General features: G+C 31.4%; 1 pseudogene across 1 annotated transcript in view; it reads right to left on the reverse strand.

The window, feature by feature from the left end:
* Window positions 1–3,384: 3,384 nt before the first annotated feature.
* LOC143251755 (vacuolar protein sorting-associated protein 54-like) overlaps window positions 3,385–23,346 on the reverse strand; it is a 92,745-nt pseudogene continuing 72,783 nt past the window's right edge. The window contains exons 18-22 of the transcript XR_013028649.1: window positions 22,896–23,036; window positions 12,921–13,008; window positions 10,049–10,170; window positions 6,793–7,015; window positions 3,385–4,496 (exon numbers count right to left, since the gene is read on the reverse strand). The product of XR_013028649.1 is annotated as a vacuolar protein sorting-associated protein 54-like (transcript). The remainder of the gene's footprint in view (window positions 4,497–6,792; window positions 7,016–10,048; window positions 10,171–12,920; window positions 13,009–22,895; window positions 23,037–23,346) is intronic.

Here is a 23,346-nt window from a genome sequence, read left to right on the forward strand (position 1 = left end):
CCAATCTCTATGGATTCTTTGTTTTTTTTAATTTCGCGCAAAGTTACACGAGGGTACCTGCGCTAGCCGTCCCTTATTTAGCAGTGTAAGACTAAAGGGAAGGCACCGTCATCACCGTCCACTGCCAACTTTTTGGCTACTCTTTTACCAACGAATAGTGGGACGCCTTCACAGCTGAAAGGGCGCGCATGTTTGGTATGACGGGGATCCGAGCTCGCGACCCTCAGATTACGAGTCGAGCGCCTGAACCGCCTGGCCATGCCGGGTCTTTAACATGCTTTAATGATAACTGTAACAACTAAAATTCCTCTTTGCATCTGTGTAATTTTAAAGGCACGGATTTCATAATGGCTACAAAATCCAAATAAACGGTAATACCTGATCCAGGTTAGTTGTTTAAATTAGTAAACCTGACTCAGATTGCATTCTGATAATTTCTTTGTCTATGTGGGTTTCTATGGATGGAGGCAATGAGAAAGAACGCTGCTGCTTGCAATTAGAACAAGTTTATCCCGTCTTACCAGCCACAGAATGAACATAACTATCACACTAAGTTTGTGATGTTGTACAACCAAGTGAATATATATAATACCACAAATATCAGAAATATGCATCAAAAAGTAAATGTTAATTACAACCCCTAATTCAAAATATCGTTAACAACAAAGATACACAAATGATAAACCGATGAATTTTAATCTTTAAAGATAGAAATGTAAACTTGTTTATTTTAGTCCAAAGACATATTGGTCTAGCTGTTTGTTTTGTTTGCTGTTATGCACACGGTGATGAATCAAACACCGGTTTGTTTGTTCTTTGTTGTTGTTACAAGTCTGTAAGCTAAGTGAAAGCCCGCCAGGAGGACAAAAACATAAGAAAACATTTAATTAGTTATACTTATGGCTAAGTTAATTTTCTGTATGCAGCTCACTGTGATCAGAAATTATCATTAGTTTGAAGTTCTCAGTAATCCTGTTCCTACGGTCAAATGTAAACGTTATTTACAGTTAACAGCGTGACAATACAAAAGTAACCTACATATACCTTACAATGTTTCTGTATTCATAACAGCTGTTTTTTTCAGTTTGCATCTTACAATATTCCTATCATACAACATTAAAATATTACTTAAACTTTAAAACACTTCATTATCTCTATTATTTAAAACAAAATCGTGGTGATTTCTAGATTGTCGAGTTTTCTAGTTACAACACTTAGAATAGAAACGTACGCATTACACAAACAAGTTAGTTTGTTTGAAATGTTATGCAACTTTACACGAGGACTATATGCACTAGCTGACCCTAATTTAGTAGTGACAGAGTACAGGGAAGGCAGATATTCAATATCCTATCACTGATTGTTGAAGAGATTGATCATCTCTTTGTTATGTCCCCCATGGATGAATGAGCAACCATGTTCAGTAACAGTAATTGTGAAATATTGTTATTAATGCAAGTTTAAAGAATTACATTAAGTTCTTTTTTTTAGTTTTACTGAGCACACAATGCCAGCTATCACCATGAAAAACAAACTCAGATTTACTGATTAGCCACCAGGAGCATTTTTCATGCTCTAAATTACATTACAATAAACTTTACAAAATCCTGACAACTGGGTTCTTTTTAAGGAAATTTCCAGTGCTGATAAAACATTATACAAAATATAAGCAAAGTACACAATATAATAAAAAACAGAAGGGTTTTAACAAATGTTTGAAGCCTTACCTCTGAAAAACAAAAGGTATTACAAAAAATAATAAAAATAACCACATATTTACATATTTCAATTATTTGTTTTGTTATAATATGGGGTATGGAAAAGTCACATCCCAACATGATTTTAAATCCTACCCTTAGAGTTATTTGAAATGTATATTGTTGATATCATGTCACTCACTTGGGTGGAAGAAGTCTGAAATGAACCCGACACTCCCATGCCAATTAAGTACTTGACTTGGCCACTCTCTCTCATTGCAGCTTATGTTTTGTAGCAGATACAGCTGCAGAGACTGTTGCTGTCAACAGCTCAAACTTACCTCATCATTTAGTTGTGTGATAAACACACAATGGTTGGGGCACCCCCAAAAATAACAAGTCTAGTAGTGTAAGATTTATACTCTGCCTACCAATGGTAATGAAATTCAGTTTCCAGAGATGCAAGTCTGAAGACATACCAGCATGAACAGCGTTTTAAGTGACTTTCTCTTTTGAATCATCATAATAATTTTAAATCTTCCTGATGGAAACAATGTGCATGTGTATGCATGCTAATATTCCTGTACAGCTTGAAGATTTTAAAATCATGTGTCACAGGAAAGTGTAGTTGTTTTAAAGCTTACAATATTTTAGTAAAATGTTTGATATTTTGACTAAAGATGTAAAAAATAGTTATAATATAAATTAATTATTTTCTTGAAAAAGGAGAGAGTACTAGAAATTACAATTCCAGGAATACAAATCATCTTTTTTATTAAGTCTTCTGACTATTCACATGTTACACACTGTATTAGATGAAATATACAGGCAATAATTTTCATTCTGACTTACTGTTGTTATGATTGACCCTTCATGGAGTAAATGAGATTTTGTGAAATTATATACATGAACAAAACAAAGCTAACAAAATAAATACTATGTTTCCAACCCACCATTAACAATATTTAAAAACAAAATAATGGAAGAAAACAATATTTCTTTTTACTGATACTTAAACAATCCATGACAATCTTACATAAACAATAGTACTACATCACTTTAAAGTTTTTCCAAATACCATTTTTTCTCTTTCTCAGCAACAACTGTGGAATTTTAACAAATCCCTATGCCACGTCTCACATATTAGAAGCAATATTAAATTATTTCATAAAGTTTTGAAACTTTGGCTGCTTTACCCTTTTGATGTTATTAAAGGTTTAGAGCATTATTACTATTTTTCGTAGCACTCTAATATTATGAGTATTCTATTTTTAGTCAACTACAATAATTATATATACTTTCATGTTTGCTTCAATTAAAGTTATCCTAGCAATGAAAAACTTATTGGATATAGATTTTATCAAATAGAATATTAGCTTATCAAGGTTATTATTCATTTTTTAAATCTGTTAATCTTAAAACTCCATTAGCATTTACAGTTTATGATATATGAAAAGTACATATAACAAAGAAAGAAGATAAATCAACATATACTAATAACTAAGTGTTTTATACAAGGTAAAACTCTATATTCTAAATACATTTGTTACTAAATTTATTGAACATATTAGTTAAGAATGTTCTCATATTACAAACACTTTAGAAAGTACTTTCATACATTACTTTCTTCCAGTTTGAGTATGATATAGAGCTATAATAATATAATTTGAAACTCACTATCTTCAATTTGCCTATCAATTTTGACATTAGTCTTGAGTAATAATGAGGACTCTAATCTATTAACCAGTGTCTGTGTCTTCACCTTGATTCCTTTATATGTTAGACGATCCTATTTCTGTCTCATTGTAAAAAGACTTGATACTTCAACATTTTACTTTCACAATTTAAATGATTTAATTAAAATTATCAAACAAAATGCTTGTAATATTTATGTTTTGTAAACTATTCTTACATCTCTTATGAAATATTGTTTCATATCGATGCACTCAATATATATATATCCATAGTCCCATTATTAGATGGTGAACCATTACCTTAACTAATAGACAGTGTGTTTATGCATAAAACTAGGCAAAGTTAAAATAATTTCATGACATCTCTGGTATTTTCACAACATTTTACAAATATTATGAAATGAGAAAGGCCTGTCCAGATTACTTTCTATAACGTTTTTCCTCTGGAACAGACACAAGGGATTCAAGGTTTACACTAATATGTGTAGCATTGCAACAAAGAAGTGTCTTCATTGTTTTGCATTAATGTTTTTTATTTTGAAAACCATAAATAAACCAAGTTCAATAAAAAAATAAACACAGACAAAGTTTTACTGAAGAGTACACCATCAATCATATAAAACATTACAAACTTTCTTTCACTAAATGCTTTATGACTTTACTAAAACAAAAAACTTGAGTTACCAGTCTTGGTACAGCAGAAAAAAAAAGACATTCCTAAAATTTCTAACCAGAAGACAACTTGAAAGTGAAATATATGTATATAAAGTTATCCCTATAAAATTGTTTAAAATCATTGAGTGATGTCTGCACTGAATTAATACATTTCAGAAATCCATTTTGAACCTGTGATTTAATTTACATGGCACCTTCTCACATGACACTACAAAAAATCTAAGTTTCTTGATTTTATATTTTTTACATTTGTACACATATCAATATATTCTTGGTTATATAAAAAAATGACTTTTAGTTTTATAATCATAACTAAAATAACATTTATCACGTAGATGCCCAAAGATCTTCTATGCTATTATTGACATCTCGTAGTACATCCAAGTTTTTCAAGCTTTCCACATAAAATGTCAACTCCTGAGTGACTATCCTGTAATGAAAGAAACAAAAACAAGTAGTTTGCATCAGTTTACACACAATTATTGTTGTAGTAAAGTTTGAAAATAATATTTATCAATACAACCATACAGAAAACACTGAATCATAAAATACACAATGTGTAATCTTGGATCAACTTCTGTTTACTTAAGATTTTTTTCTTATATGATTATAATAGAAATTAAACATTTATAAGCAAGTAATATACATAATTTGCTACTGAGCATGTAAAATGTTTACACAGAAAAATAAATAATTCAAGTTGCAGATTTTGTTCATAACAACATTTTTTTTGATATTTACAGCAGAAGTGTACTTGTTATTATTTAACTTTTCTGCTTGGGTTTTGTTCAACATGTAGGAGCACAAACAGAAACAGATATTATTTAGAGAACACTACTTCTACAGTGCTATATAGTTTATAATTAGTTCACAAAACCTTTGAAACATAATAATATTTTACAAAACTTCTACTTGTATATATTAAAATAAAGTACACATTCTGTATGAACCATGTTTGAAACCTATTGGCAATTTTTATTTCATTACTGTATAAAGAAAGTACTATTCGAAAGTTATACTCCTCATAGGAGTATACATAAAGTAATCAGCTGTAACTTTACAAATGTTCCAGGTTGCAATACAGTTCACCATTTCCCATTTACTACTATTTAGCACAACTTTCACTAATACTTTATTTTCTACCCAGTATGCATGTTAGTTGAAAACAAAACTTTGGATAACAATTTAAACACTACAAAAAGAATCACATAGAGAGAGAGAGATAGAATACAAAAATTTATAATGCACTCATAAGTTTAGAGTCGAGAGGGCAATACTAAGAAACCAACAGTAGATATAAATAATATCACTTAGAGAGAAGATCAAAGAACTTCTGTGGAAGATATCACTGTGGCCAAAGTTAAAAACACAACAAAATAACAAGCCTGGTACAAATAAACTTTGACCACACACTTCAAGGTAATAGTAGATAAACATTTTAGTTAACTTATATAGAAAATAACTGGAAAGTAACTCAACACTGGTATAGAAAATAAACAACAACAAATATTATATTTTAAAAACATGCAAAAGTAAAGTAAGTAATTTAGCAAGTTACAGTTCTCAAGTATAAACCTAAACAAAACAGTGAATGTGAAAATGCTTATTCTTCCCACACCTTGAAAATTTTAAGATTAAAAAACCTATAAAGATATCTTCAGGATAAACAGTGCAAAAGAAATATTCAGCATGATAATTCACTATCCAAGGCTGCCCTTGGATCTGTTTTACTCATTGCCAACCACACTTAGTTTGATGGTCATAACTGTCACACTCTGTAATTTCTGTTGTAACAAGTTGCTGCCAAAAAAAGGTGAGACAAAAAAATCCTTACAAATTTTCTCATCTCTTTACTATAAGTTGAAATTGGCTTCTGTGATACACAAGACCATTGAAGTTACATCAGATGTATATGGTTGAATGTGAATCTAGTTTCTTTGAATATCTTTCTGATGTAAACAATTGCTGATTTTGAAGTTGGTGGATTTTTGACTTGTGAATTTTCATAATTTAAAATTATTTCTTATTATCTTGGTAAAAACATCAGGAAATATCCTGCCTTCATCAAAATTAATTTTTAGGTTGGAAGTCTATTTTGTAAATATAGTCTGACTTGGAAAATGAAGATGTTGCTCTGGATTTGTTTGGAATGTGGTTTCTGGAGCTCAGAGTTGTCCAAAATGTTCTAATGTGTGAGCTTTTCCATTTACATGAAGTTCACTGAAGGTTCTTTTCTTTAAAACCCTATGTATACCATGTTCATCTGTACTGAATCATATAATACTCTTGCTGTATGAATATTTCTCTTCAGAAAGACTTTCTGAAACATTTTTTAAGCAAAGTTACAATAATATATTCAAATCATCCAAACAAAGTGTTTATTTAACCCTCTGTTAATGTGCATTAGTCATAAAATAAGGTGAAGGTTCAGGAAAAAGTAATAAAGGTCAAAATATTGATAACATTAAAATAAATAGCTTTAGGTAATAAAACAGGCAATGATATCTATTTTCAAAGTCATTATTTCTTACATACTTCATACCATTATTTAACTTTATGCTGTTTGAGCATAAGGTTACTAAACTTTGAAAATGTGTTTTTTACTGCTCTATGTAGTGTCACTTTTATAATCTCTGTATCCTACTAAGTCTGTAATATTAACCCACACTGGTGACAATTACTCTTATTATACAAACCGTATCCAAATTACTTTCAATGTCACCTACCCTTGTTGTGGCCCTCCATCATTATTTTCTGAATAATCTTTATCCTTATCTGTAACCTGTTGAGATGACCCTGCAGAGCAACTCTAAACTTCAAGTTAGCTTCATAGAAAATATCTTGTAACTGGTCAGGAGGTAAAAGGTCTGCAACTGCTTCGTGAAGTTTATTGAGTTGTTTTGAAATTACTCGAAAACAAGGTGAAGGAACAGGTGCTTTAACTTCCCACTGTTAAAAGCACATATTAGTTGAGATAACAAGGTTTGAATAATAGAAGCAAAAAAATAGTATCAAATTCCAAATTAAATGTTATCTAGAGTTTGTTACAGTTAAAATCCTCAAAAACAAAATCTGGGGAATTAAAAAAAATTACTTAGTTTTTTCATATTTGAATTAACAAATTAATAAACAAATGATAATATAGAAACAGACCTAGTACAGGTAATCCAGTATATTATAGATTTTGTTTTCATATTTACAAGTAACACATCAAACTTTCCAAGTTATATACTATACTTATTTTGAAACCCATAATGATAATGTAAGACGTTATATTACACACAAACGAGCCATGTCACACTCAAGTAGACAATCATTCTCTTCTTTCAAGAGCAGCTATTATCTATACTTAAAAGAAAAAAATGTATATCATAAATTAATGATTGCATGGAACATTCCCATATAACTTCCTTAAATTTTGTGGATATAAACTGTTAATTCACACTGTAATTATATGAAAACAATCCATCAAAAGAGGTCTCTAAGGGGATGAAAGATACAACGTTAATTAACATTCACACACTGTGTAAGTTTGTATTCACTACTCATAAGTATGCTTTCATAAGAAGTCAAATTCTACAAAAATGTATGCCCTGATTCATCACTGGTTATTTAGTTTTTAATTAATTTTACATTTATTTCATAGAAGTGTGTGCTTATGTGGAACAAAACATGGAAAAATGAGCAATTTTATGTTGTCCTTGTGAAGTTTTAGTTGTCACTGTCATCACAATACTTGTGCTATACCTCAATATAATTTTAATACGCAATCAAAACAAGGACTCTATTTCCGGAAATATATTTTTCTAGTATTTCAAGATTAAAGACTTGATGAATTACATATCTTTTAGTATCACTTTAAGACTATAAGTTGAAATAGTATTAAAAGATATAAATTTATTAACAATAGTCATATCACACGAATTTTACATAATCATACACAGATTTTTCCTTGTATCTTCTAGAACATATTTGCTCTTACAATGCCAGTAAACAGAGATTGTTTCTCTGAATTCATAACCATATTATACAGGTATGATAAAACAATCATCATCATTTCCTTGCAAGTTTCTTTCATTGGATGCACACCATGAATGCCCATGTTTTAAACTCAGTGGTGACATTAAGTGGAAGTTCCACATATGTAACTGAAAATTCAGTGTTGCAGTCCATGTCACAAATTTGCAAAAGCTAATCAAAATTGTTCATAGCTCCACTCTTATGAGAACAGCCCCCCACTACTACAATGGTATGTATACGGATTTACAACGCTAAAATCAGGGGTTCGATTCCCCTCAGTGGGCTCAGCAGATAGCCCGATGTGGCTTTGCTATAAGAAAAACACACAAACACACATTATGAGAACAGTTTTTTTTTTAATTCTTTGATAGATTGTTTAGGCACAGTATTCATGATGAAACTTTGTAGAATGAATGACAACTGCCTGTTATGGAGACAAAAGTGTCGAAGACGATGTTTTGAGAGTCTTCCGCCTTTTGTCTTCCTCTACACTTGTGTCTCCACAACAGGCAGTTGACGTCCATTTTACAAAGTTTCATCAGTTTTTTAATGATGTACACAATCCATACAAGCTATTATATAACAATATACGTACTTCTTATTTATATAGAAGTTTTTTTATGTATGATTTTAAAACATTTTGAAATTAAAAAAAATGTAATTGAAAGTGATTGCTTTCTTCTCAATACCGTGTTTCTCCCGATAATAAGACCTAGTGTGATTTTTGGGGATAGTTTTAATATAAGCCCTACCCTTAAAATAAGCCCTAGTTAAGAGTGGCAGGAAGAGGAAAGAAATAAAAAAAATTAATTTATTAATTAGTTTAATAGTTAGTTAATTAGTTTGTTTAAGTATTGATCAAATTGAGTTTCTAAATGTTTTTCGTAATTTCTATTTATTTAGAGATCTTATAATTTTTACTTTGTAACTTCATTTTTTTAATGTATCAAAATAAGACATCCCCCAAAAATAAGCCCTAGTGTCATATTTTGGAGTGAAAATTAATATAAGCCCTGTCTTATTTTCGGAGAAACATGGTATTAGGTTTTGTTCAATAAAAACAAATTTTTAATTTCATGTGTAAAGCAACACATATTTCTGAAATATAACTTTCAAAAGAGAAAGCTGACTATTTTATATATGCTTCAAATAGTTCTTAGTTTTCAGGTATTTCACTGAAATAGAATTTGGTATTTTCAACCCAAACAGCACCTTATACTAAAATGGACTAAATGGCAAAGTCAAAGACTCAAAGTTCAAGTATAGACAACCTACATTTATAAAATACTGGTCAGAGGGAAGGTAACCAGCCAGCAGGTACCCTTAACAAAATAACAAGACCAACTACCATGGCTGAAAATATCAAATGTTTAGCAATAAGAATCTTAGATATTCCAAGCCATGACCAAGCATACTGACCACTAAGCCTTGCTCAAACTTTCATTAAAACAATGAATATTCTTACAAATTTAACCACTTTAGGTAAAAAAATAACAGAACTTCATCTCTTTTCTCATCTTTTGTCACATTAAAATAAATTTAAGATATGGAACCTACTATACAAGTAACTCAACAAATGCACTGACAAAGAAAACTGAAGTAATTAAAAAAGCTTGATAAAGTTAACTTATAAAGACTCCTTCAAAATGCTTGGTTGAGGCCTTTCTTCTGTCATGACTGTAAAACAGATCATTTAATATAAATTGTTAAAGAACTCTATTATAAGACTATTTACTTAAGTAACATGCAAATTGTAACCTATAAAGTGTTAGAATACGTTCTTAAGTTTTAAACAAAATCAGGATTATTGTATCTGAAAACTACTTTGAAATTCAACTTCTAAAGCTCATTAGCTCCAAAGTAACTTGATTTAAAGTTAATTCATGCCACTTGTAACCCATCCTTTATTACATATTCTGTCAACCTTCACTGAAAATGAAGTTTTTCTGTTAAAGTACTTACTTTAAGGATCTGGTCAAAGTGTTTGCTCATGAATTGTTGCTTGGTGGGCAGAAGATGTGTGAAATGATTCTTTACCATGGGTATAAAATAAGCCACAAATTGTAGGCACCTAGAAGCTAAGGCTGGAAAAGTATGAACAATACTTTAAAAACCATGTGAAAAAACATTATTTATATAACACCATGTGAAACTATTACAACCACCTGCACATTCATAGTAATAATTACATATTATTAAAAAACCAGCAAACTTTTTATTTTTCTGAAATAAACATTTTCCTGACCTCTAAATATTAGCAGTCGTTCAACCTACGTGTTTAAAATATGCACTAAGTTCTTATTATAATTCTTAAAACACGTACACACACACACACATTACAGTTGAAAACATTCAAACCAGTCATGCAGATAGAGGAATACTGAATAGACTGGTTTATCTCAACACAGAAAAATTATTCCCAAACTGTTTCAATTCTACATATAACTTTATATTCCCTCAGCACATTTTAGTTATAATAACAGAATAAAATATTTAATAATTAACAAAAGCACCTGGCTTTGCTATGTTTATTAGGTTGATTTATTCTAGATTACCATGTCAGTGTGTGCATTCTGACCCCATTTTAGCATAAAAGTATAATCTATATGTTTTGTTGCTTCTTTACAGGAAGATATAGAGATAACCTTCCCTCTGACTTGTCCTCCAATTTTTAATGTAAATAATAATAAGATATTTTAATTAATTGAGCATCTGTACAAGACAACAAATATTTTTCCAATTTTGTAGTTTATACATTTAATTGCTAAGCAACATGATATAAAACTTATTGTTGGAATATACTGTTACCAAAATGCACTGGCTTTTCTATAAATTAGAAGTTGTTATATACAAGGAAACACCTTTTTTCTACATAGTTTCTCGCTAGTTTGCCTCATTAAAAAGATGAGCAAGTGCAAGAATATTTCTGTGTATTTTTTTACACAAAAAGATGTGCATGCAAACACATAAGTAATAAATAATACACATGTGCAAACCCTAAGGATTCACATGCTACAAGTGCAAAATTTCAGGTTTTCTCCTCTTGGAGCTATGGTGATGACATTTCTTTCCTATGTGATTTTGTGTGTAAAACGAAGTGCATATTTATGCATGCACACAGATAAGTAATAATACCCAGATGCATAACCTCAGGGTCTACTTACTATTGGTGCAAAATTTCAGATTTCTAGATTTTTTTTTCTTGGTGTTATGGTGGTAACTTATTGTTTGCCACATGGTTTTTTGCTAGGTTGCCTCACAAAAAGATGCATTCATGCACAGGTGTGGATAAGTAATAATACCCAGGTGCACCCCTTAGTGTCTATTTAGTATGGGAGCAAAAGTTTAGATTTCTGTGTTCTTTGTTCTTGGAGTAATGGTGGTCACACACACAAAGATGCTCTTTCATTACTATAGATCATTTATTTTAATTCAGACTTTGGATACAATTTTTAGTAATAAAGTGGCAGAAAAGGTTTTGTTTGTGATTTGTTTATACAAGCAGCAATAAGACATAGATAAGGTTGTTTACTTCATCTTATCATTAACAACTGATTTGAGTTTACTCACTATTATACACAAAAATTAACAAAGCAAGAAAGGTGACATGAAAGGAAAAACTTTAAGAAATGAAAAAGAATCAGAATCTTACTGACCCTATATAGACAAATTATTCTGTTTCACCTACTTAAATTTTGCTTGAAAAGAGTTACCATACCATAAATCACTCTTTTACTTTCATCTCACTTCACTTACCTTACTTTCACTCTAAATTAAATATTTTAAAATTAAAACATGTCTATTTTTATATATTTAACATTTGAACCCTTTATTATTTTCTTCAAAGGCAAACAGCCTAAAATGAACTGCGTAAATGTATTACCTGAATAGGTAATTATACAATATGTATGGAATTAGATATTTTCAAAATAATTACTTTAATTTAATGTAAACCTTTCTATTAGAGCTATTTTGTTTTGTCTTGGGTGTTTCATTTAATGAATAACAATGTGTTAACTCTGGTAAAAAGTACTTTCTCAGCATACTCAGAAAATTAAGAAGAAATAGAGAATGAATAAATAAAAATAACCTTTTCTGATGCTTTTCAGCCCCTTCTTCAAGAAAACTTGAAGTTATTTTGAACTGAAACCCTGTTTCCATTGTTTAACTGTTGCTATATTATTATTAAATTCCTGATGCTAATGAATGCATTCACACAAAATGCACGACCAGGCATCAACACGGTTTCACTTAAAAACTTTTCACACTTTCTGCAACAAATGTTATCTTTTCTCACAGATTTGCTTAATTTGTGATGTGTGACAAAATTCAGCTATATTTAGATTATCTGTTTTTAAATTTGAGCAAAATGATAAAACATGTTCTTGTGTGGTACCTTGTGGAGCAGAACATATATATGCATAACATTTAAAATATCTAGATGGAAAATATTCAATAATTCTCCCAAAAGGTTCAAAATGATCAAGTTTAAACAGGCCACTTTGATCCAAAAGCATTACCTCTCACATACACCCTAAGAATGTTTTACTAACAGTTTTTGTTCTTTTTTTTCATAATCTGCTGTGGATTCACAGTATTTCTAATGTTACTTCATTCATTCAATGGAAAAGTCTTAATCACACTGCCGTCAAAATTCTCTACATGCAAAATGAAAGATAAGTTACTTTTTGAACCCTCTAATATTATGTAAAGAATTAAATATTGAAAAGGTACCTTAAACCTAGGTGTTACTTTCTAATTATTTTTAATGACATACTCTAGAAACTGCTGAAACTTTTCACAGTAAACAAAATAAGCACTAAACTTCATTCACCTAAATTTCTAGTTGTTATTGTTTTCAGTCCTGTTAACTGTATTGCTCCAGCTCCAAGCACTAACTGGCAAGTCTGGGAATTAAAATTCTAAAACAACAACAACAAACAATTAAATAGTAAAGTCCTTTTACAATCCTAAGCTTAAGCTAATTAATACAATTTTTCTTTGGTAATTCACTTACACATAGTTTAAAAAATATTCATCATGAAAAGAACTATTTTTCTGTGAATACTATATAACTTAGAAATTTAAATTATCTATCAAAAGTGCAAGGACAGACATTTCATAATTATCTATATGTGTTCAAACAAACTCTGCAATATCTGTCGAAAAAATACAACTATGGACTTCATTAAAAATTGCAATATGAAAGCAACCTTAGACAATTTTGTTCTTCATTGTAACAAGTTTACCAATAAATATTTGGTGTTATGTATTATAATTTATTTTGGACAAGTTTCCAATTTATCATTTTACGTGTGTTATATATTATGAATTTCAAATAACTTGGAAATTTTAAGTCGAATTTAGCAGTTAATTAAATTTCAATATGTATCAAATTTATGATATTTGCCAACATGATTGATACATACAACTTTTTTAATAGAAATATATTATAGTATACAAACAACAATATAATTTATAATAATGCTTATCACAAATAATGATCTATGTACAACAGTTTTACAACCTTACAGACAATATTGAGACTTATAACCAGTTTAGAACTTAATATTTTCATTAAAAATTCAGGTCTACAAGTAAATTAATCCTGAGTTAATACTCTCACACCTTGCTCAAGTTAGCTAGCTTAACTGTTCTCATGCTACTTACAAGCTGGCTGTTACAAGTTGTACTTGAACAGTATTACAATTGTGGAAATATCTAGAGTCCTCTGTCTATATTTGACACAAGTGTATAATATGTGACACTAATATTCATAACTACTTAGAAAAAGCTTAATAATATTGTTGAAGGCTGTTTTTAATTTAGACAATTTTACTGCTGTTTGGTCAGATGGAGATTTGATGTTATGATCATGTGGCTTAACATTTGGAACTTGTTCTACATTTTTACAACAGTTTGAGAAGTACAAAACTGAAGTTACGCTACAACAGATGATAATTATTGATTTTTGAATTTTGCAGGTAAGTAACATTGAGTGTATTATTATTTTACTTTGCTAGTAATATAAACCTTGAGACTTATTTCAGAGCCACTAGTGGGTAAAACAAAGAGAGATACAACATATGTTATGTAGCAGGCAAGATGTTAGTATGTATGTTAAACTGTAATATTAGCATGTACTGTACACTTAGGCCTATCAGCAAACATTCATTAAGAGAACATGTAGTAAAATAAATACATATATTTTGTTATCTATCACCTAACCATTTCTGAACTGGTGAATTATCACTGATGTCTTTTGTGTATTTTCTTCTCAGAGTAAAAATTTACAAAATTTTGTTTCAATTGTAATGTACTGAGTAATTTAGCTTGCTGTAATATGACATCATCTTATTATACATTACAATGGTGATACAAAGCATGACACTTCCGGTCTTCCCTGTAAAGTATGAAAAGGCCAACTGAACCAAGGAGAAGTGTTTTTTTTTCTTTTTAGTTTTGTGTATGATGTTTAAGTTATTGATGCTAGTTACTGTAGTGTTTGACAGTTGTAAAAACTGCTGTCTATGTGTACGAATTAAATTTCTCTGGATTTTGTTTTGGGTTTTTGATAGTTAAATGCCTACAGAAGGGTATAAGTGTATTATATCAGTTCTTGCACTGATAATTTCAAGTAGTTATAAAATTAGATAATAAAACAGTTGTTCAAGAAAACTACAAGTCAAGACTTGAGAGGTATTCACTGGCACCTCTGCCACTGGCTATAGAAAGAGTCACTATGGAGCAGAGACATTCATGTACAATGCCAAGCAGAATGAAGATTGTGGAAGATACATTTGTGTCATACATGGGCAGTTATTAAGTAAAGATGCCAGGGGAAAAAAATCTGGCACTGATTTTTAAATTTTTGAACAGTTACTTAATTTGAACAATTACACACATTTTTTGTTTCATTATAGACATTGGTAGATTATTATTGTGTAACTGTTGTAACATTAAGCAATACATCAACTATCAATAAATGACAACAGGAGCAAATATATGTAATACATAATCTATCAAGAATACATAATATATAAGTTATAACAGTTGCAGTAACTTAAGCTGGCATGAGTTAGTTGAAAATTTGGAAATTTTATTTAAACAATCTAAATTTTTCTATATAATGATTTGAACATAGACTTAATAATAAAACCATATACTGCACAATATTTATGATAGTACAACTCTTGATGCCTTCTGACAAGATTATGCACATATAAATATCAAAATACACAAATGTAAGATATGAATACATAATCTATCAAGAATACATAATATATAAGTTATAACAGTTGCAGTAACTTAAGCTGGCATGAGTTAGTTGAAAATTTGGAAATTTTATTTAAACAATCTAAATTTTTCTATATAATGATTTGAACATAGACTTAATAATAAAACCATATACTGCACAATATTTATGATAGTACAACTCTTGATGCCTTCTGACAAGATTATGCACATATAAATATCAAAATACACAAATGTAAGATATGAATATTTACAAACGCAAATCTTATTTTACTTCAAATACAAGTAAAATCCCAACCTAGCTAATCAAATGAAGCCTGATGTTAGTAGTAGATCAAAAAAATTGTGCTTATAAGGTCCAAATTAATTTACAATTAAATATATACATGTAACAATATAAAAATAATATGATTAACCACAAAAACACTGATCTGACAGCATACGTTTAAACCTGTTAACTCTTTCTGTATAAAACTGGTCAATCTGCGACAGATTTACTATTATATATTTATTTTAATACTGATGTTTCAGTTGAATTTATGTTGTGAAATTCCTGCCTATTCACCAAATATGCAGAGAATTCTTGAGTGTAAGAATCAACAACATGCTTTATGAAAGCACTACTGTATCGTCAGTATTATTGGGCCAGCCAAAATTTCTAAAAATTCACCTAATGCTTATAAAATGAAACCAAAAGAATTCACTATTACTGTTTTGCGACAGTTGATATACCATAAACCTTGGAGGCTATAACTGTGATTAATGCTTATTAATCAGGAACATCAGATATTTTACCAGGAACATTACAAACCATTTAACTTTGGTAGATTAACATTGGACAATAGTACTTTTTGAAAACATAACACACCTTAGTCAGTGAAAAACTAGACTTGTAATCTGTGTGCAATCAGCAAAAAGCTAGCTAACTCCCTGTTAATTAAACATACCTATATCAACTCTGAATTAAATCACTAATTGTGAGCCCTCAATGAGATAAAGGAAGTTCCAGATTGGGAAGAAGACTCGATACTGCATACAAGTTTGTAAAACTTTTGTATACAAATATTTATTTGTAATAACCATTATTATAAATTGTATTATTATTTGTATATTAAAACTTACATGTCTTAAGAATTAAAACTGTGTGTATCAGTAGGGGTGTAGATTTGTTACACCCGATGGGGGGGTATGATTTTTGCAACCACTTATGTGGACTGTTCAATTTGCAAATTGGTAATCTCTGATTACGTGAACCTGAAAGCTGTAAACATGCAGTCACAGAGTAATCTTGTTGCCACGATACTTCAAGGTTTCCACGTAGGTTTGTATAAGTGAGGTGTTGTGAACAGTTTTCAAGATGTTAATAGAATAAAGACAAATGTGTTACAAATTAACTGCCACATGAATTTATTTCTGCACATTGTACAGTATAAAAGATGGCCATTATACTTGACAAAATTACTAATAACTTTCATTACATGAATTGCGTTTTCAAATATTAATAAAATTAATAAGTACCCTTGATAAGTTTATATCTACTGGAAAACTGTTCATGTTGTTTGATAAAAATAATTAAAATGTCTTTGCAAACTCTTGAAAATTACACATCAATACAATGTAGCACATAATTATTCATACTTTTCACTGAAGTAAGATTCATTTAGTCCTCTAGTCTACATGTTCCCAAATGTAGACCTCCTTTGTGATGATTTGTTTATGAATTCTTTCATAAGCTCTTCTATATTTATCTTGTCGACCTCATCTTTGTGAGTGTGACAAACTGCCACATGGTTGAGGCGGCACTGAGACATAGTTGACCTTAACCACGTCTTCATCTGTCTTAATGCAGAAAAGCTGCGTTCACATTCGCAGCTGGATACTGGACATACAAGCAAAATTTTCATGAGAAGAAACACTTCACTAAACATCTACTGGCTTGTTTCATGCATTTTAAAGTAAGCATCCTTTGCACCTTTCAGAGATACTGCTTTTGTTGATCCTTTGAACATGGGCAACTAAAACTCAAGCTGTTGTGCAGAAATTTCTGGATAGAAGTTTATAAGCGAGTTGTCAATCTTGCCAGATGTGATCATATTCTCAAATGCCAGATATTGCCTCAAGTCACTGTTGTCTGCATTGAATCTAGTGGTCAGATGTTCTATAACTGTGTCCACAATTTCAAAATATTGGCTTCTGTAGTAATTTCTAGCTGTTGCAGAATGGTGTGCTGAGCCATCACTTGTGACCCTTTTAGGGGGGTCTGCAAATGCGTGGTAGTTCAACAGGCACCAGATCTATGGAAGTTACCTTTTTCTCAGCTTCATCAAATATCTTGTTGTAATTTTCCTCTGTTCTCAATACCCACAATTGCTCAACTGTCATTGCAGATGCTTCTATCATGCCAGATACTGTCGCTGATTTTGCTTGGAATGCACGGTTTAGTTCCTCTGATGCAGCTAATGGATGCTGAGCTATCAACAATCCTAAAATTGTCTTTCTTTTGTCAAATCTGTCCAGCAGACCTCATGCTTTCAATGTACATCTGATTTTTCATGTGCTAATTCACACAAAGAATCAACAATGTTACTGTAGTGATCATTAGCACATGCAATTACAGATAGACGGCACAACCAGCGTGTTGAACACAGTGGGTGGATGTATTTAACTGGACCATTGTGGCTGTCTGACGATACAATATTTTTAAAGATTGTTTTGTATTTGCCCGACCTCTGAAGCAAGACAGCAAGTCATGTGCCCACTGGATAGAATCTCGAACACATTCACAAGCTTCAACTGCATGTTGCATTATTAAATTAGCCTTGTGTACTTCGCAGTGAAAAAACAAAGCTGACGGTTGCTTCTCTTTTATTTTTGCCTGGCATCTACTGTACACACCACTCAGGTTAGCAGCTCTATCATAAGTTTGTGCTCTTAATCCTGACAGTGGTAAATTGAGTCTAGTCAGCACATCAAGTATAGTCGAGGATATTGTTTCACCAGTTGTATTGGAAACACTGTACAAACCAAGAAATGTCTCATGGACGTCAAGGTTCTCATCTACATATCGTACACATATTGCTTCCTGTTAATCACCTGTAACATCCTGAGTGCCATCAACCATTAATGCAAATATTTTACTTTGCTGCACTTCGTGTGCTATGTTCCTCAGTATTTGATGGCTGAACATCTCCATTATTTCATTCTGAGCCTGGGGTGACGTGAATGTGGTTTTCTTTGACAAGTAGGCCGTCAACTCAGGATCTTCCTCTTTCAGGAGCTTCATTAATTGCAGAAAGTTCCCCTCCGTATCAGTATGTCCACGTAATGCTAAACCTTGACGCAGTAAGAAAGGTAAACTTCTGAATATTTTGGCTATACTTCTTTTGCATTCTTCCTGCTGCTTCTTTTTTCCATCATGTAGCTGGACAGTCACTGGAGTTACATCAAGTGAGCCTTCTGGAGATATAGCAAATCTGTGCTAAGAGGAGGATTGGTGTTCGTTGAATTTCTGTTTTGCCTTTTTCCAGTTGCAAAAACCGGTGGATATGAAGGTATACTCCACTGGCCTCTCCAACTTCTCTGTAAAAAGGCCTCTATTTGCCGCCTTGGCACAATGAAAGCATATGACATTTTGAGTCTGATTGTCTAAGTGCAGCCATGGGAATTCATCAAACCACTTGCCCTGGAAGTTAATATTTTGCAATTTTGCTTTCTGTCATGGTATTAATTGTGCATCTGGATGATATGGCTTTCCACACTGTATCTGTGGAGTGTCAGATTTTTCATTACTGCACAAATTTGTTTCATAACTATCTGGTGGTTCATGATGTGCAATAGTTGCACAAGCATTTTCAGACTCGTCCTCTGATGAACATGGTATTTCCTCTGTATGGCAAGTTACTATTCCTTTGCTTGAGGTTGTTGGATTATCTGCATCTGCATTGTCACTTGTAGTACTAGTAACTGGCTTGCAGAACTGTCTAATGTTGGAAAGTTTCAGATGCTTGATTGTCATAATTGGAATCTGTTTCCCAGATGACTCAACAGGCTAAAATACAGTCTTTATTGGAAAACTCTAACGTACAACGAATGAAGATAGAACAGAATGGAAGTGGAACTGAACTGTACAATGTAATTAAGTCAAACGCGCGAACCTCACAGTGACTACCAAGCCGACTGACCATCTGGGCATCACTGGGACAATAATGTGTGCTAGTTATAACGCAAGTAATTGCATGTTTCTTGAAAAATACTTAAACAATCATAAATATATTATATTCCTGTTAAAGCTCATCAAAAGGCAAACACGTTGTGATATAATGTCTATAAGCACGTCTATTAAATAAAAACACTTATACTAGCAATACAATTTGAGTAGAGGCTTCAGGCTGTTGAAATCGCTCCTTTTGTGTTCTAATTATACAAGAAAATACAACATTTTTTACTATCTATGATAAGAGAATATATTGTTCTTTTACCATAAAGCACCAGCACTTTATTAGAGGGTGGTGATAATCAGAAATTTCATGGATTAATGAGGGCCACAAACACAGATCTAATGAGCCCTGTTGTAAAATCGAGACTCAGACTTAAGGGAGCGGAGCAGAGGGGTGTGATGTAGGGCACGTCTGGATCCGAGCAGCCCGAACCTGTTGTTAACTGTACACAAAACGTACACTATGGTCAGTGGCTTTGGCAGCTAAGGAGAGTAAAGTGTTTGAAAATAAAACCGACTGGACATTCATAAGAACAAATGGCATAGGAAAACCACACAATATACACACAAGATTGATGCAGCTACAAGCTACAAATGGCCTGCCAGATCTAGATCACAGGAGTTTATGTTTGGGAGTAATATTTTCGAATTTCATGCTCTGTTCAATCTGTTGTGATTAAAATATTACTTAATCTTACACTACGTAGAAGACGTAGGTAGATTCTGTGATTGTGCTTGCAAGCCTAGCATGTATACTTAGGCCTACTGACTGATACTTACGAACTATTGCTTATATTGAAAAACTTAGAAGCATGCCTATATTAAAGATGTACATTTCGGCTACTGAAAAAGCCTACATCTAGGCCTAATTATGTAATTTGATTGGTAAGAACACGAGAATCACAAGAACAAACACACAATTTGTAGGCCTATGATGCAATAAAACAATTCAACAGACTGAACTGTAGGGGGGGATGATTGTATGCACCACCACCTATATTAAAGATGTACATTTTGGCTACTGAAAAAGCCTACATCTAGGCCTAATTATGTAATTTGATTGGTAAGAACATGAGAATCACAAGAACAAACACACAATTTGAAGGCCTGTGATGCAATAAAACAATTGTACAGACCAAACTGTAGGGGGGGGTGATTGTATGCACCATATCCCCCACCTAAAATGAAGGGGGGATGTATCCCACCCACCCACCTCCCCCAGTATCTATGCCCTGTGTATCAGTATTGTTGGAAAACATCATAAATTTGAAACATCTTTACATTTAATTAACTTTTAATTTAAATTATAATCTAACTCAGTTTCAGGTAACATAATAAATTAGGGGCTCATCTGGGATAAATCATAATACTCAACATAATAAATTTGAGGCTTATCCAAGATCAGTTGTAACAACCAAGATACATTGGATGTGTGAAATGACACATAATATGACGATGAATGACATAAATGCATCTTCACCAAATCTAGCAAACTTTTAGCAAACACTATAAGTCCACTGTACATAAACAGATGTTTTAACAAGTATTTTTACTAAAGCTTTGTCTGTGAATTTTTGAAGCCTTTATTGAGTCAGTCAAAATGATGAGTAATTTTTATGCTAAGAATTTTCATAAGAATTGAGGAATTAATAATCTGTTATTTTTTTATTTTATAACACATATATAATCAAATTGTCATTGTGCACTGAATTGAAAAGTTAAAAACAAAACACAAAATAAATAATTTTTTCTTCTGTTTTGAATGTAATATTATCAATTCTTATTATATTCACTATTTCAACTGTTAACCTTCTTAACATCTTTTAAGTTTAAAGTTTCATTGCCTATACTAACATCTTCCATCAAAAGAGACAATTCTCAGCAAGAGCTAATTACACGTCATAAACACCACAATCAAAGTATGTGATCCTTCTGACCATCAAGAATGTAAGCCATAATTCTGCTAGATTCACCTTTTTTTCTTTTTTCTTTTCACTATTTTAATTCTAAAATATATATGACAGCTCCTACATATTTTAGGAAAGAGAAAATGCTCTTTATATGGGTTATAAACATGTTCATCAGTCTTATAAAGAACTATTAGCAAAGAATATAAAAATACAAACAAAGAGGAGAGGGATTCTTTGATGAATTGACAAATTTATTGATATCTCAGAAAATCAAGAAAGTAAGAAGTTGAAAATTTGAGCTTGTAATTATATATAATTTGTGTTTCTAGATGCTTGGACACTGAAAATGATGTTAAAAAATATAACATTATGTGGGAGAGGATAGTGCAGATGTGTTATATGACACAAATAATAGAGACTAAAAAACTGTTTTAACTTTTCCTTTTGAACTTAAGAAATCTTAGATAATATAAAAACCTGAATCATAAATTATGTTTCCATGCTAAGTTTACTGACTTATTTTGGTAATAAAATGAATTAGATTTTGAATGAAATGTTGCAAAACATTATGACATGAGCAAGGAGTTATCAATAACAGTATAAAGTTGGATTTAAGTGAAAATTTATACAATTCATGGTGATTACAGGCATTAAGTAATTAGATGACTACCTTTATTAGTGATGGTACTTTATCAACAATAAACCTATAACTGATGCCACATCACATCATAAAATAACTTATTTAACCTACTTTTAATCCTGTGAATCTTAACTTCTGATATAATGTCCCACAAGTATGGTACAATTTTAAAATTATACTTTTGCATCATTTAATATCAATGGTTCTCAGGATGATGAAAAATAATAGTTTCAAACTCATTATTATGTTTTAGTAAGGATCTATAATATAGCAACTTGTCAACTGTTGATCTTACTTTTATGTGCCAAATTAAATTAACTAAAAGATATCATTTTATTTATTGGAAACAGACTTCAAGACTACATCTTCTCAAAAAATAACTTTTCACAATCTTTCATTGCCCTTTAATGCATTGAAAAGAAGTTTTCTGGCTTGATGCACTAGCCTTTACAATCCATAGGTTTAAGTTGCTCATTTATTGTGTATAAAACATGTGACAACTTTCCACCAACAGGAGTACAATACACTTAGCGAGAACAGCTGTCTCCCTCTATCTACTTGATGTGAACCTCACTTTTGAGACTAGACTCACAAGAAATAGAAGAACATTCAAAGTGGGGAAAAAGAGTAGGTAAGAATCTATCAGAAACCTAATTTCAATGTAAGAAAACACCTTGTTAAACAATACGTACCTCTTCACACACAATAACTGAAATCCTACCTTGAGGAGGTTGAGGGATCTGTGTAAAATAAAATGAGACATCCTGTGAAAAAATCCACAGAGAATCATAGAGATGTGTTCTGTAATAAAATGGAAGCACACATGAGGGAGTCCACCCCACTTCTGAAACAGATATATTCTTTGCCCTTGAAGAAGTAGAGTATCATCAAATAGATAGCATTGCAGTCTTGAGCCAGTAAAATAATGACCTTGGAAAATAAAGTATCATGTGTAAATAATCAACGCCAGTCCCATTCTATCTTCAATCAACTGTACAAATGTGATTTGAAACAAACTGACTCTAGTAGGAAGGGTCACAAGTATTATAAAGAAAAAAAATGGTAATTGAAACCCACATGGAAAGCAAACAGCCAGTTCACAAAATTATGAAGGTAGAGAACTTGAGATATTTACTCAACCCCAACAGTATATATGAGGTTTCAGATTCCATCCTTAGTTATACAAGGAAAAGTACCTCACATAAAAAAAAAATAAAACTATTGAAACCAATATATACAG

Source organism: Tachypleus tridentatus, chromosome 6, assembly GCF_004210375.1.
Source record: "Tachypleus tridentatus isolate NWPU-2018 chromosome 6, ASM421037v1, whole genome shotgun sequence".
Classification (NCBI taxonomy): Eukaryota; Metazoa; Arthropoda; class Merostomata; order Xiphosura; family Limulidae; genus Tachypleus; species Tachypleus tridentatus.